Source organism: Capricornis sumatraensis, chromosome 1, assembly GCF_032405125.1.
Source record: "Capricornis sumatraensis isolate serow.1 chromosome 1, serow.2, whole genome shotgun sequence".
Taxonomy (NCBI): domain Eukaryota; kingdom Metazoa; phylum Chordata; class Mammalia; order Artiodactyla; family Bovidae; genus Capricornis; species Capricornis sumatraensis.
In genome coordinates, this window is record NC_091069.1 from 139,919,034 (window position 1) to 139,933,291 (window position 14,258).

The following is a 14,258-nucleotide window of genomic DNA, read 5'->3' on the forward strand; positions in this document are numbered from 1 at the left end:
TTTACTATATTCATTGATGAGCTCTAGTAATTTTCTGGTGGAGTCTTTAGGGTTTTCTATGTAGAGGATCATGTCATCTGCAAACAGTGAGAGTTTTACTTCTTCTTTCCAATTTGGATTCCTTTTATTTCTTTTTCTGCTCTGATTGCTGTGGCCAAAACTTCCAGAACTATGTTGAATAGTAGCGGTGAAAGTGGGCACCCTTGTCTTGTTCCTGACTTTAGGGGAAATGCTTTCAATTTTTCACCATTGAGGATAATGTTTGCTGTGTGTTTGTCATATATAGCCTTCATTACGTTGAGGTATTTTCCTTCTATTCCTGCTTTCTGGAGAGTTTTTATCATAAATGGATGTTGAATTTTGTCAAAGGCCTTCTCTGCATCTATTGAGATAATCATATGGCTTTTATTTTTCAATTTGTTAATGTGGTGAATTACATTGATTGATTTGCGGATATTGAAGAATCCTTGCATCCCTGGGATAAAGCCCACTTGGTCATGGTGTATGATCTTTTTAATGTGTTGTTGGATTCTGATTGCTAGAATTTTGTTGAGGATTTTTGCATCTATGTTCATCAGTGATATTGGCCTGTAGTTTTCTTTTTTTTGTGGTATCTTTCTCAGGTTTTGGTATTAGGGTGATGGTGGCCTCATAGAATGAGTTTGGAAGTTTACCTTCCTCTGCAATTTTCTGGAAGAGTTTGAGTAGGATAGGTGTTAGCTCTTCTCGAAATTTTTGGTAGAATTCAGCTGTGAAGCCATCTGGACCTGGGCTTTTGTTTGCTGGAAGATTTCTGATTACAGTTTCAACTTCCGTGCTTTAGATGGGTCTGTTAAGATTTTCTATTTCTTCCTGGTTCAATTTTGGAAAGTTGTACTTTTCTAAGAATTTGTCCATTTCTTCCACATTGTCCATTTTATTGGCATATAATTGCTGATAGTAGTCTCTTATGATCCTTTGTATTTCTGTGTTGTCTGTTGTGATCTCTCCATTTTCATTTCTAATTTTATTGATTTGATTTTTCTCTCTTTGTTCCTTGATGAGTCTGGCTAATGGTTTGTCAATTTTATTTATCCTTTCAAAGAACCAGCTTTTGGCTTTGTTAATTTTTGCTACGGTCTCTTTTGTTTCTTTTGCATTTATTTCTGGCCTAATTTTTAAGGTTTCTTTCCTTCTACTAACTCTGGGGTTCTCCATTTCTTCCTTTTCTAGTTGCTTTAGGTGTAGTGTTAGGTTATTTATTTGACTTTTTTCTTGTTTCTTGAGGTATACCTGTATTGCTATGAACTTTCCTCTTAGCACTGCTTTTATAGTGTCCCGCAGGTTTTGGGTTGTTGTGTTTTCATTTTCATTAGTTTCTATGCATATTTTGATTTCTTTTTCAATTTCTTCTGTGATTTGTTGGTTATTCAGAAGCGTGTTGTTCAGCCTCCATATGTTGGAATTTTTCATAGTTTTTATCCTGTAATTGAGATCTAATCTTAATGTATTATGGTCAGAAAAGATGCTTGGAATGATTTTGATTTTTTTAAGTTTATCAAGGTTAGATTTATGGCCCAGGATGTGATCTATCCTGGAGAAGGTTCTGTAAGCACTTGAGAAAAAGGTGAAATTCATTGTTTTCGGGTGAAATGTCCTATAGATATCAATTAGGTCTAACTGGTCTATTGTATCATTTAAAGTTTGTGTTTCTTTGTTAATTTTTTGTTTAGTTGATCTGTCCATAGGTGTGAGTGGGGTATTAAAGTCTCCCACTATTATTGTGTTATTGTTAATTTCCCCTTTCATACTTGTTAGCATTTGTCTTACATATTGCGGTGCTCCTATATTGGGTGCATATATATTTATAATTGTTATATCTTCTTCTTGGATTGATTCTTTGATCATTATGTAGTGGCCTTCTTTGTCTCTTTTCACAGCCTTTGTTTTAAAGTCTATTGTATCGGATATGAGTATTGCCACTCCTGCTTTCTTTTGGTCTCTATTTGCATGGACTATCTTTTTCCAGCCCTTCACTTTCAGTCTGTATGTGTCCCTTGTTTTGAGGTGGGTCTCTTGTAAACAGCATATAGAGGGGTCTTGGTTTTGTATCCATTCAGCCTGTCTTTGTCTTTTGGTTGGGGCATTCAACCCATTTACGTTTAAGGTAATTATTGATAAGTATGATCCCTTTACCACTAACTTTAGTGTTTTGGGTTCGGGTTTATACACCCTTTTTGTGTTTCCTGTCTAGAGAATATCCTTTAGAATTTGTTGGAGAGCTGGTTTGGTGGTGCTGAATTCTCTCAGCTTTTGCTTGTCTGTAAAGCTTTTGATTTCTCCTTCGTATTTGAATGAGATTCTCCATAATTTCTTAAAAAGTGCCGTGATATTGGATTATCTACCTAAATAACTAGACTTTTTGTATCTTAATTTCTTTTTCAATGTAAGTTTAGCTTCCCCTCAAATATTGAGGTTAAATTAAACCATGAAAAAGCCATTAGAAGGTGTGGCTCCCCCCAATCATTAATGTGGTTACACGTTAAGAGTGAAAAATAATATGAAGGGAGATGCCAGAAATAAATTATCCACTGTAATTCAGAGAGTTATATTTCCAAAAATTAATCAAAATAAAGCCTTCAAATTAACCACATTGACAGGAAAGTAACTTAGATCAAAATAGAAAAATGGGAAAAATTACTTATTGGATTACTTTTATGCTATAGATATGCACCAGAAAAAAAGATATGCAAAGAAAATAAAACCCTGTAAACCAAAACCATTTAGTCTCCCTGAGAATACGTTTTCCTGTCAAACCACAAATTAATTTTTTACCATTTCTAACCCATTCTTGACACCTTCACTTCCAGCTGACATCTCAGTCCATTGCAATCTGGTTTCCATTGTCCACCAGCATTAAAATAAATAAATAAATTTTAAAAAGCTATCACAAGACAGCAATTAGCTCCTAATTTCCAAAATCAGTGACCTCCTGTTTCATATCTCTTTATTGTTTGGCCCTTCTGTCCATTAAATACTCTCTTTGCTTTTACTATCACTTCCTCCTTGATATTAATCAGACCTCTCCATGCTCTCCTTGTCAAGTCTTTTTTTTGACTCTTAAAAAATGGTGCAACCAAGTTTATAGCTTCTGCCTTTTTATTTTGCCTTTATGATCTGCTTGCTCTTCTGTGAGGAGTTTGTCCATTTATATGGATTACATGATCTGTAATTTCAGCAAGATTGGATTCTTGAGTGTTTCAAAATTTCTCTGAGTAGTTCATGTATTTGGAAGCAGTATGGGGATTCCAGAGTCTGTTAAGTGAATTTTATTTTCTGTTTCTCTTTACAGTATAAATTAAAAGAGTAAAGCAAGCAACAATAAAACCACAGAAGGACAAACATTTAAAAAAATGTATTGGGGTATAATTGATTTACAGTGCTAGTCCAGTTACACTTAAACATACACCCACTCTTTTTTAGATTCTTCTCCCATATAAGTAATACAGAGTATTGAGTATAGCTCCCTCTATTATACAATAGGTCCTTCAGTACAGTTCAGTCGCTCAGTCATGTCCACCTCTTTGTGACCCGATTGACTGCAGAACTTCAGGCTTCTCTGTCCATTACCAGCTCCCAGAGCTTGCTCAAACTCATGTCCATAGAGTCAGCGATGCCATCCAACCATCTCATCCTCTGTCATCCCCTTCCTTTCCTGTTTTCAATCTTTCCCAGAATCAGGGACTCTTCAAATGAGTCAGTTCTTCACATCAGGTGGCCAACATATTGGAGTTACCAGCTTCAGCATCAGTCCTTCCAATGAATATTCAGGACTAATTTCCTTTAGGATTGACTGGTTTGATCTTGCAGTCCAAGGGACTCTCAACAGTCTTTTCTAACACCACAGTTCATAAAGCATAAATTCTTTGGCACTCAGCTTTCTATACAGTCCAACTCTCACATCCATACATTACTACAGTGATTTTGGAGCCCAAAAATTAACGTCTCTTACTGTTTCCACTGTTTTCCCATCTAATTGTCATGAAGTGATGGGACCAAATCCCATGATCTTCATTTTCTGAATGTTGAGTTTTAAGCCAACTTTTTCACTCTCCTCTTTCACTTTCATCAAGAGGCTCTTTAGTTCTTCTTTGCTTTCTGCCTTAAGGGTGGTGTCATCTGCATATCTGAGGTTACTGATATTTCTCCCAACAATCTTGATTCCAACTTGTGCTTCATCCTGCCCAGCGTTTCTCATCATGTGTTAAATATGAAATTGTCATAATTTACCTTTAGAAACTTAAAAGTGAAAATTTTGTATATGAGAGATTTTAGGGGTTTTAGTAATTTCTTGCCTTTTTAAATATATAATTGTTCTTAACATTGATATAAAATAGCAAAGTCATAATAAGGAATAGTTGCTATGAATAAAGCTTACATATATATTTCATTACTAGAATTTTACTGTGCAATTGGAAACATATTTAATATTTTGACCATTTATTACATCTCGCTCTCAACATGGCACTGGCCATGATTTAAAAGCCAAAAAATAAAAATGTTAAATTGTCACATCTTTAGCCTCAGACTCAAGCAAACGTTCATATTTCAATGTGATGATTTATCTGATTTTTTATGTGTGGCGCAGTGTAAATGATATGGTTTAAATCTAATTTTTATTTTGATGAATACTTTAAAGAGAAAGTCAGTTTACAATTCCACAGATTCCTCTAAAAATACTGTCTTAAGAAATAGCTTTGTGAGCTGTCATATGTATCACAGTTAATTGGTAATATAGAAAGAAATATGAAAGAAATACTTATATTATTGTAATTCATATAATTTCTAAAGCCTAGTGACTGAAGAACATAACTGAGTTACCCTCTCTGACCTTCAAATAACTGTTTATCATAGGATTTCTGCCCTCAGGTGAACCTGCTATATTCTAGAAATGGGCTTAACAAGAAAGCTGAATCAAACTCTCTAAATACTAGTTGCCACTTTGACAGTCTAGCCTTTGCATAAATGAAGCAAATGGACCAAGATCTAAGTATATTTGCAATCTTAGAAAAAATTCTAAACACTCAAATTATACTCTAGAGTATAATCCTAGATCCTGAGTAATAGAGCATGCAGGGAGCATACTAAATGAGCATTTGTTTAAAATAGAATTTTCATTTTCTCCACCTTGACTCTTTTCCTTGTTTCATAGGTTCTTTGTTTTACAGGTCCTTTTTATAAATAATGTTGTGACATTCATATTGTCTCACATACTTAAATCTCTTGAAACCATTTCTATATTAGTATCTAGACATTATACTTTAGGGAGATATTTAAAGTGTTCAAAACATATTGCATTTTGTTACAGTCATTCAAAATACTGCCTTAAGCATCACTGCCTCCATCAGTGCCTCTGCATATGCCAAATATCTGGAAAGATCTATTAACAGATGCCTGTTTACTCTAAAGTGATATTAACATTCCTTATCATACTGAACTGAACTGATCATACTGAATTAATTGATTGAGTATAGTAGAAGAATGACTTGCATAGAGGATGTGTGTGCCTGCAGGAACAGCAAACCTTATCAGCTGGTTACATATAAGCTTTTTCACACTAAAATTGCCTGTCCATGTCTCTGGCAAAGCCTAGCACTCTGTATACAAAAAAGATACTTATTAGATACATGTTGATTTCCATCTGTTTAATGGAAATGATTTAGTAACTGCTTCATATTATCCAACTTTATACCTAGATATATTTCTAAAACTATATTTTAATTTTGTTTAAACATTATATTAGTGGGCACAATCTTCAGTCTTCATATGAAGTAATTATGAAATAGCTCTAGACAGAGCAGTAATATATAGTAATTTAATAATTATCATCTATTACTCTGACAACTTAAATTACATAATGTTGTAGTAAGTTTTATTTATATTTGCAATATTTTATTTATTTCAATAAAACCCCATGAGATAATATTTTTTGCTACATAGCAGATTCTCAATAAATGTTAAATTCTTCTTTTTTCAGCAGATTTTTGAATTTCCCAAGGTAAAGAGCTAGAATTTGGCAAAACTTCAAAATCCAGTTTTCCTGATTCTTAAGTATTCTTTTGTCTGACTGACGTTTTTACGACTGACTACTATAGGAACTGAAAATGCACTAACAATGATGACACAGGACAGCGGATTTTGGATCTAGATTATTCAATAATCTCAATGAAATTTTAGTTACTTGAATAGAATAGAGAGGCCTAGTTAAATGTACTTCAAATATGTTGCATTTATTATGCTGCTAACCAGAAGAGTTAGCAGTTCAGTTCAGTTCAGATGATTAAGTTTTAAATAGTCTTTAATTTTCATCTAGTCTTTGGAAATTCAAAACCTAGATGAGACCAAGAAGAATCTTACACATTTGAGATAATTTAAAATGCCTTTGCATCACTCTGAAAAGTTTAAATCTGATAGCTAACCTTTATGATATAGTGAAGCTGTTTAAAATATTCAACTTCTGTGCTACTTGATTTGTAAAGAAATAATAACCCCATTTTAAAATATGTGCAGAGCACTCTCTACTATGTCTGCACATAGTAAATATGCATCAAATGTCAGATATTACTATTTGAATAAAAATAAATAATGCATCTCTAATAACCTAAAGACAAGCTATTTAAAGAATAGATTTAAAATACTGAAAGAAAAATGTAATTCTAAGAGAGTAAGTATAATTACATATAGTGCATATTAAATAAACGGAGAATGTATCTATTTTTCTTTGTCTAATTTCTTGAGTCATTTCTTACTAATGGTATCTCTTGGTCTCCTCAGGAATAGAAATTTATGCAATTTAATCTCTTTTGATTTTCTGTCTTTTGCTTCTTTTCCTTTTTTTCCCCTTTACTATTTAATTATTATTTTTCTTTTTTATTAATATTTTCTTCATGTGCCACAAACATTAAATTGCAAGCATTATCTCAAATCACTAGGTTAATTTTGTTGGCATAATTGAGTTTCCAAAATACCTTTAGTGACTTAGTATCATTCAGTTCAGTTTAGTTCAGTTGCTCAGTCGTGTCACACTCTTTACGACCCGATGAACTACTGCACGCCAGGCCTCCCTGTACATCACCAACTCCTGGAGTCCACCCAAACCCGTGTCCGTTGAATCGGTGATGTCATCCAACCATCTCATCCTCTGTCATGCCCTGCTCCTCCTGCCCCCAATCTTTCCCAGCATCAGGGTCTTTTCAAATGAATCAGCTTTGCATCAGGTGGCCAAAGTATTGGAGGTTCAGCTTCAACATCAGTCTTTCCAATGAACACCCAGGACTGATCTCCTTTAGGATGGACTGGTTGGATATCCTTGCAGTCCAAGGAACTCTCAAGATTCTTCTCCAACACCGCAGTTCAAAAGCATCAATTCTTCGGTGTTCAGCTTTCTTTATAGTCCAACTCTGACATCCATACATGACCACTGGAAAAACCATAGCCTTGACTAGATGGATTAGGCTATGCTAACTGTTTCTAAGGCATCAACTACAAGTCAAGTTTACCCAAAGTTTAGGATAATTATTTATATAAAGGAAATTTGGGGCCTTATTGTTCTGAGGTGGTAAGAGTAGTGGAAAAAAAATATGGCAAGCTATATAATCAATGGCTCCTTAGTGCTCAGTGAATATTTCTCCAAGAGATAAAGTTTCTTTTTCATGTATCTTAGTTCTAAAATCTCTTTTGATATTTTTAATCATTCTACTTTTATAATCTATGATACACTACACCTGTATTGTATAAAATGAATTAAGAATTAATGAATGTCATGATTAAGGAAAACAGAAAAATTACATTCTCTGTGTGTGTGTACATACATATATAAGCATACATATGTGTATACATACCCAAACAAGTACCTATATGAATATTTGAATATATTGACAAAGCTAGTACTTGTATTTTTTTAGTATTTGTATCTTGAATGTATTTTTCATGACCCCTTTCTTTTTTTATTTTATTGGTTTAATTTATTAAAAGCAAGATAACAAAACTTTTCTGAGCACCTCAGATTGATAAAAATGAGTAGAAAAACATTGAGGTTTTACTTTCTTAAAAATATCTTTAGCAGCTATGGGAAATATTGTCAATTTACATAGCTATTCTTATCTGAAAGCCCATATACAGAATTTAGTAATCTTTGGAGGTGATGGATTTATGAAATGCTTGAAGAATAATCATCACTGTCTTTGGAGATTAATTGTCATGTTATTTGCTGTCATTGATGAGACTTTTTAAGTCATCCTGCATATATTCTGCAAAGTTCCCTCTACCCTCAAATTACCTTTAATTAAGGCTTACAAGGTTAGGGAATTTATCAGCAGAAAGCTAGAATATACATTTTTGTAATCTTAAAAACTCAGTCATTGTATTGCAGTTCTCAGGCCCCAATGCGACAATGGCATTCAAATGTATTATTCAGGGTCTTTTTCCCCCTTATGTTTATGTTTCAGTTATCTCTCCTTTTTCTTTCAAAGCTTGTCACAAAATAAAGTGATACAAATAAATCAGTAATATACAGAACATAAAAACACTGAACAAAAAAAATTTTAAACTTGTAATGAAGAATCTGAAATTTGAAATGTTTTAGCTATTTTGGTATTTTATAAAAATGTATATTATATCAAGACTTTGAATTGAAGAGAGGAATGAGGAGGATGTGAAATGTAATTAAAGGTTAAAGGATATTGTCAAACTTGATAAAGTAAAGATGCTTTATTATCAAAAGAGGCATTTATTTACAGAATTTTAAAAATGTTAGCACAGTATGTATTTGGCTCAACTGTCTCTCTAAGTTTAGCACACACGCACACACACACACACACACACACACACACAAAGAACTTGGAAAAATATTTTAGAAAAATTGCTAAATGCATCATATATAAATTCTATGAAAGATAAGAAATTAGAGCAAGTAATATTCTTTGCATGTATGAAGCTTAAAAATTAACTGGAAAGTAATGATGTCTAAAGACAGAAAGAATAAGGTTTTATTTATTTATTCAGTAAATATTGATAGTATTGTTTTATGTCAGTTACTTGACTGGGCACTGGAGATACAAATTACTAAAAGAACCAAACATATTTTCTACTGAAAAGGAAATTTGATCCCCTTATAAAAGAATTCATTTACATATAGTGTAAACACTTAATGTGCATAGTGGAAAAGGCAAAATCTACCTTTTAATAGGAAAATTACCTTTTAAAATGGAATAATACAATAAATTTATTCAACAAAATATTATTTTATAGATTATAACCTCAAATAATAGTCAATAGTTTATTAAAGTCAGATATTTGATTAGAGAAAATCACAACACAGCAAAGCAATCTCATTTAGTGAAGGAGACACAAAGGCAAAATGCAAGTAGAGCATGATTTTTGAATTTTTCATAAGGGACATTTTTTGGGCAGGCCTTGTAAGATTAGAATGAGGGTTGGGATATTGAGTGTGGTCTTTGATCCTTATTAGTTGTGTGTATTTGGACAGGCTCTACTTTTGAGTTAGTTTTCTCTCCTTTTATGAGAAGTTATCTTAATTTTTAAAATCAAATCTTACAAAATGGAAGGTGAGGCTGAAAGAGTGGATATGAGTTTTTGTCACACACAAGCATATGTGAAAGTAGGAAGTGTTTCATCCCAACCTATGACACCACCAAAAGAGAGTCATATAAAGTCATTGGGGAACAATCTGTAACTGGGGGTAGTAATTAATTTTACAATGTACAATGCATCTCTTCTCTGCCTTTTTTAAATCAGTGAAGTTCTTGTCTGTTCTTATTTGTGCTGCTCAACTCTGCCATTTGCCAGCCTTCTTTCAACATCAGTATTTTATTTAGTGTGGCCATATCCTACTACAAAAACAGTTCTCAGTAACTGTCATTTACTTCATAAAATAGTCTGTGGATAAACACTGATTCAGGATAATACTACCTTCATTATCAAATAAACACCTAAGTTACTATCTATTTTATCTATTATCTCCCTATATCCTTGTTCTTGGCCAAATGAGGCAATATTTTAACTTATATATTACTTTATATATAAATGTAACTTTTTATATAGTTAGCTTTTACATTTTCTAAAATTCTAGAATCACTGAGAAAATAATTGAGTACTGTTTTGGTATTCTCCAACTGTATCATCATTGTTCCCCTAATAAATTCCCAATATTTATTTAGAGATCATGTTCTACAAATTGAGCTTCACATTATAGACTTTTCAACCTTCTGATCTTAAACTAGTGCTAATATATACTAGTTATATATTGAGATGAGATGGTTAGACAACATCACCAACTCAATGGACATAAATCTGAGCACATTCCAGGAGATAGGGGAGAACAGAGAAGCCTGGTGTGCTGCAATCCATGTGGTCACAAAGAGTCAGGCATGATTTAGTGACTGAAAAACACTGATATATAATAGATGAGCACTGATTTTTTTTTCTATAATGTATAATAACATCTAGACAGAATTTCTTAATTGAGGGTGGTTCTTTCTCCAGGAGACATTTGGCAATGTCTGGAGCCATTGTTGAATGTTCGGAGTGGGAGTGCTATAGGCATCTAATAGGTAAAGTCTAGACTGTTACTAGACATCTTACATATACAGTACAGCTTCCCACACCAAAGAATTATCTGTGTCAAGTGTGCTGTGGTTGAGAAATTCTGTTCTACATGGTGATACATAATAATTCATTTAAACCTCACAGCAGCAATTTAACATACATGCTAATATAACAAAAGTGAAGTGAAGTGAGCTTGCTCAGTTGTGTCCGACTCTTTCCGACCCTATGGCCTGTAGCCCACCAGGCTCTTCCATCCGTGGGATTCTCCAGGCAAGAATACTGGAGGGGGTTGCCATTTTCTTCTCCAGGGGAACTTCCCGACCCAGGGATCCAACCCTGGTCTCCCACATTGCCGGCAGGCACTTTACCCTCTGAGCCACCAGGGAAACAAAGGTTTATAGCTAATAAAACTGATCCAAAGAGAGGTTATGCAAAAATTCCAAATTCATAAGACTAGAATAGGAACTCATAATCTGGGAAACCTCTTGCTTAACACTATCCTAGAGATTCTACATATCTTCTAGAATGAATCTTTCCTTCAAGTTATTCAAGAGCACCAAATATTTAATAGCACTTCTTATAAATGGAAACACAATAAGAATTTCCTTACTTTCTCTCCCCTCTCTAACCGACTGTTAAATCTTCTACTCAGTGTAGCAAATAAATCATTCATCCAACCCATCAGCATTCTCTCAGTCCCTGTTCTATTTTAGCATCACATTAGATTGTGGAATAAAAAAAAAAAAAGGTAGAAGATGAATAATATAAATAAGACATAACAATGTTCAATTGTGTTGGCCTAATAGCATCTACTGAAGTAAGTAAGTAAAGTCATTCAGTCGTGTCGGACTCTTTGTGACCCCATGGACTGCAGCCACCAGGCTCCTCAGTCCATGGGATTCTCCAGGCAAGAATACTGGATTGGGTCGCCATTTCCTTCTCCAGGGGTTCTTCCCGACCCAGGGATCGAACCTGGGTCTCCCGCATTGGAGGCAGACACTTTAACCTCTGAGCCACCAGGGAAGACTGAGGTAGGTCATAAAAGAGAATAATAGACTGTTTGCATTGTGGAGGAAAACTGCAAAGAGGAAGCTATTTTGGATTTGAGACTTATAGCGCTCTTGATCTGTTTTGGCACTATCTTGTTTTTGTATCTATTTCACCCTCATAACATATTTCCTTTTTCAATTTTTGTTTTAATTTGGTTCCATTCTCTATATATTTATTGAGAATGTACTGTGTATTTAGCTCTTTGATAGACACTTTGCTGGAAGTATTTTACAGAAATTTTACCTGCAAAAAGATAAAATCTACTAAAAGACAAGGCATGATTATGCTAATAAAACCTATAATATGTAACAGTAAAAGAAAATATATGAATAAACTTAAGGTAGTATATGGTTGTTGTGTGTTTTGTGCTCAGTCGCTCAGTTGTGTCTGACTCTTTGTGACCCAGAGGAATTTAGCCCACCAGGCTCCTCTGTTCATGGGATTATACCATCAAGAATACTGGAGTAGGTTGCCATTTACTCCTCCAGGGGATATTCCCCACCCAAGGATTGAACCCATGTCTCCGCTGACTCCTGCACTGGCAAGAGGATTCTTTAAAACTGAGCCACCTGGGAAGCCCAGTATATAATTAAATGTTAAAATATTATATGAATAGTCAAACAAAATAAAGCAAAAACTCTCAGTCCCAAAATACAGAAGTTTTTTGTTTGTTTGTTTTTAGGATACAAAGAACAGGCAAGTATTTGAATGGAGATGGGGCATAAACTAAACTAGGTTAGATGGGTTGTTGTAAATACAAGGGGAATTGGAAGATCAATCAGGATGAAGTCATAAGGTGTGAAAGTGAGCATGATAGTTTCTCACTGAAATGCTTTCTCTTTTTCTTTGCAAAATTTGACTTATAAATATGTATTTCAAAATATATGTTCACAGTGTGAAAGACATTTTCACTTCTTGATACTGCATCAAGATTGCTTACAGGAAATTCATTGGCTTTTATATATTTGCACACGCTTTATGTAGATTAATTTGCTCATTAAACAATTAACTATTACTATTGATTGTAGGATTTGTTTTAGGTAAGAAATTTGTAACTATAATTTTACCATAAACAATAAACTAGGACACCGAAACCTAAACCTAGAATAATCTAGGGATAGATGCCTTTCTTAAATCCACCTGAATAGGAACTCTCCCTTTTAGCAGTCTAACAATGTCTGATAATAATATGGTAATACATAAATATCACATACTCACATAATTTGTCAGATAATATCTTGGGAGATAGGTCTGAATGAAAAATGATTATTCTAGTACTTAAAAGCAGGGGCTCTGAAGTTAGACCAAAATGTTTAAATCCCAAAGAGATTTTTTGGTTTCTGCTTTTTACACATTGGCAACATAATGATAAAAATATGGTGAATATTAAAATATGTGTAACACAGTGTCTACTGTATGGTAAAGATTCAGTGCATGTTAAAATCTTTATTTTTTTTTTACAGTTGGGTTGAGCCAAACACATTTTTTAAATTTCAAAAATGGAAGTTTTAACACACATGTGTGTGTTAACTCACTTCAGTCATATCTGATTCTTTGCAACAGTATTGACTGTAGCTCACCTGGCTCCTCTGTCCATGAGATTCTCCAGGCAGATGTACTGGAGTAGATTGCCATGCCCTCCTCCAGGGGATCCTCCCAGGGATCAAAGTCTGATATTTATGTCTTCATGTTTAGCCAGTTATGAATAAATATGGAGATTATTTGGTTTGAAACCCTAGAATTTCTAATAATTGGACATGTTTTAAAATATTAAGTTTCAATTATGAACAAAAAGTATATACAAATATTTCTTTGTGAAATTCTGTGTACACACATGGAACAAGACAGTTCTATAAATCTTGAGATAACCTTCACAGAGTAATTTATCTTGGGAAATAAGTTTTTTAAAATGTCATTTCATTAAATAATTTAGTTTTACTGGGAAGACAATATATTATGATTATTCTTTAGAATGCCATTTGAGTATATCTAACAACTTCTTATTGCAAATAACAGATCAATAAAGATGATCTGTAATGCTTAATGTTCCTTAATGATTCTCCTACCCTTCTAAATGCCTATCTATCTATCTATCTGTTCACTTACCTATTTATTTATCTGCATATGGAGGTTGATATTTAATCAAGCAGGTTACTTTAAATATTTTTTAAAGATCTGATTCTTGTGAAGACAGAAATGTTGTTGAAAATAGCTCTAGCTCTTAGATAATTTTTGTACAATTTCCAGAAACCATTTCACCTTGTTTTCCTTAATGTTATACTCAGTTATTGGTGAAAAAAGAGGACTGCTTGGCTTTTAAAAAATAGAGCAAGGCCTGATTCCAAGAGTGATTTTTAGTAATCTTCAAATGTTAACCGTTCAATATTATAATTTTCTGAGAACCAGTTACTCATCCAAATCATTTCAAAGAGAAAATACAGCTTAGGAAACTTGAAAATTTACCATTAAAGGCTTGTAATAAATACTATGGAAGATCCTAATGCTCTGGGAAAAGAAATTCTTTTTGCCTTAACCACTTTGCAATTGCAGTGAATGAACTAAATGGATGTGACCATTACATACAAGAAAATATTAGATGTTTT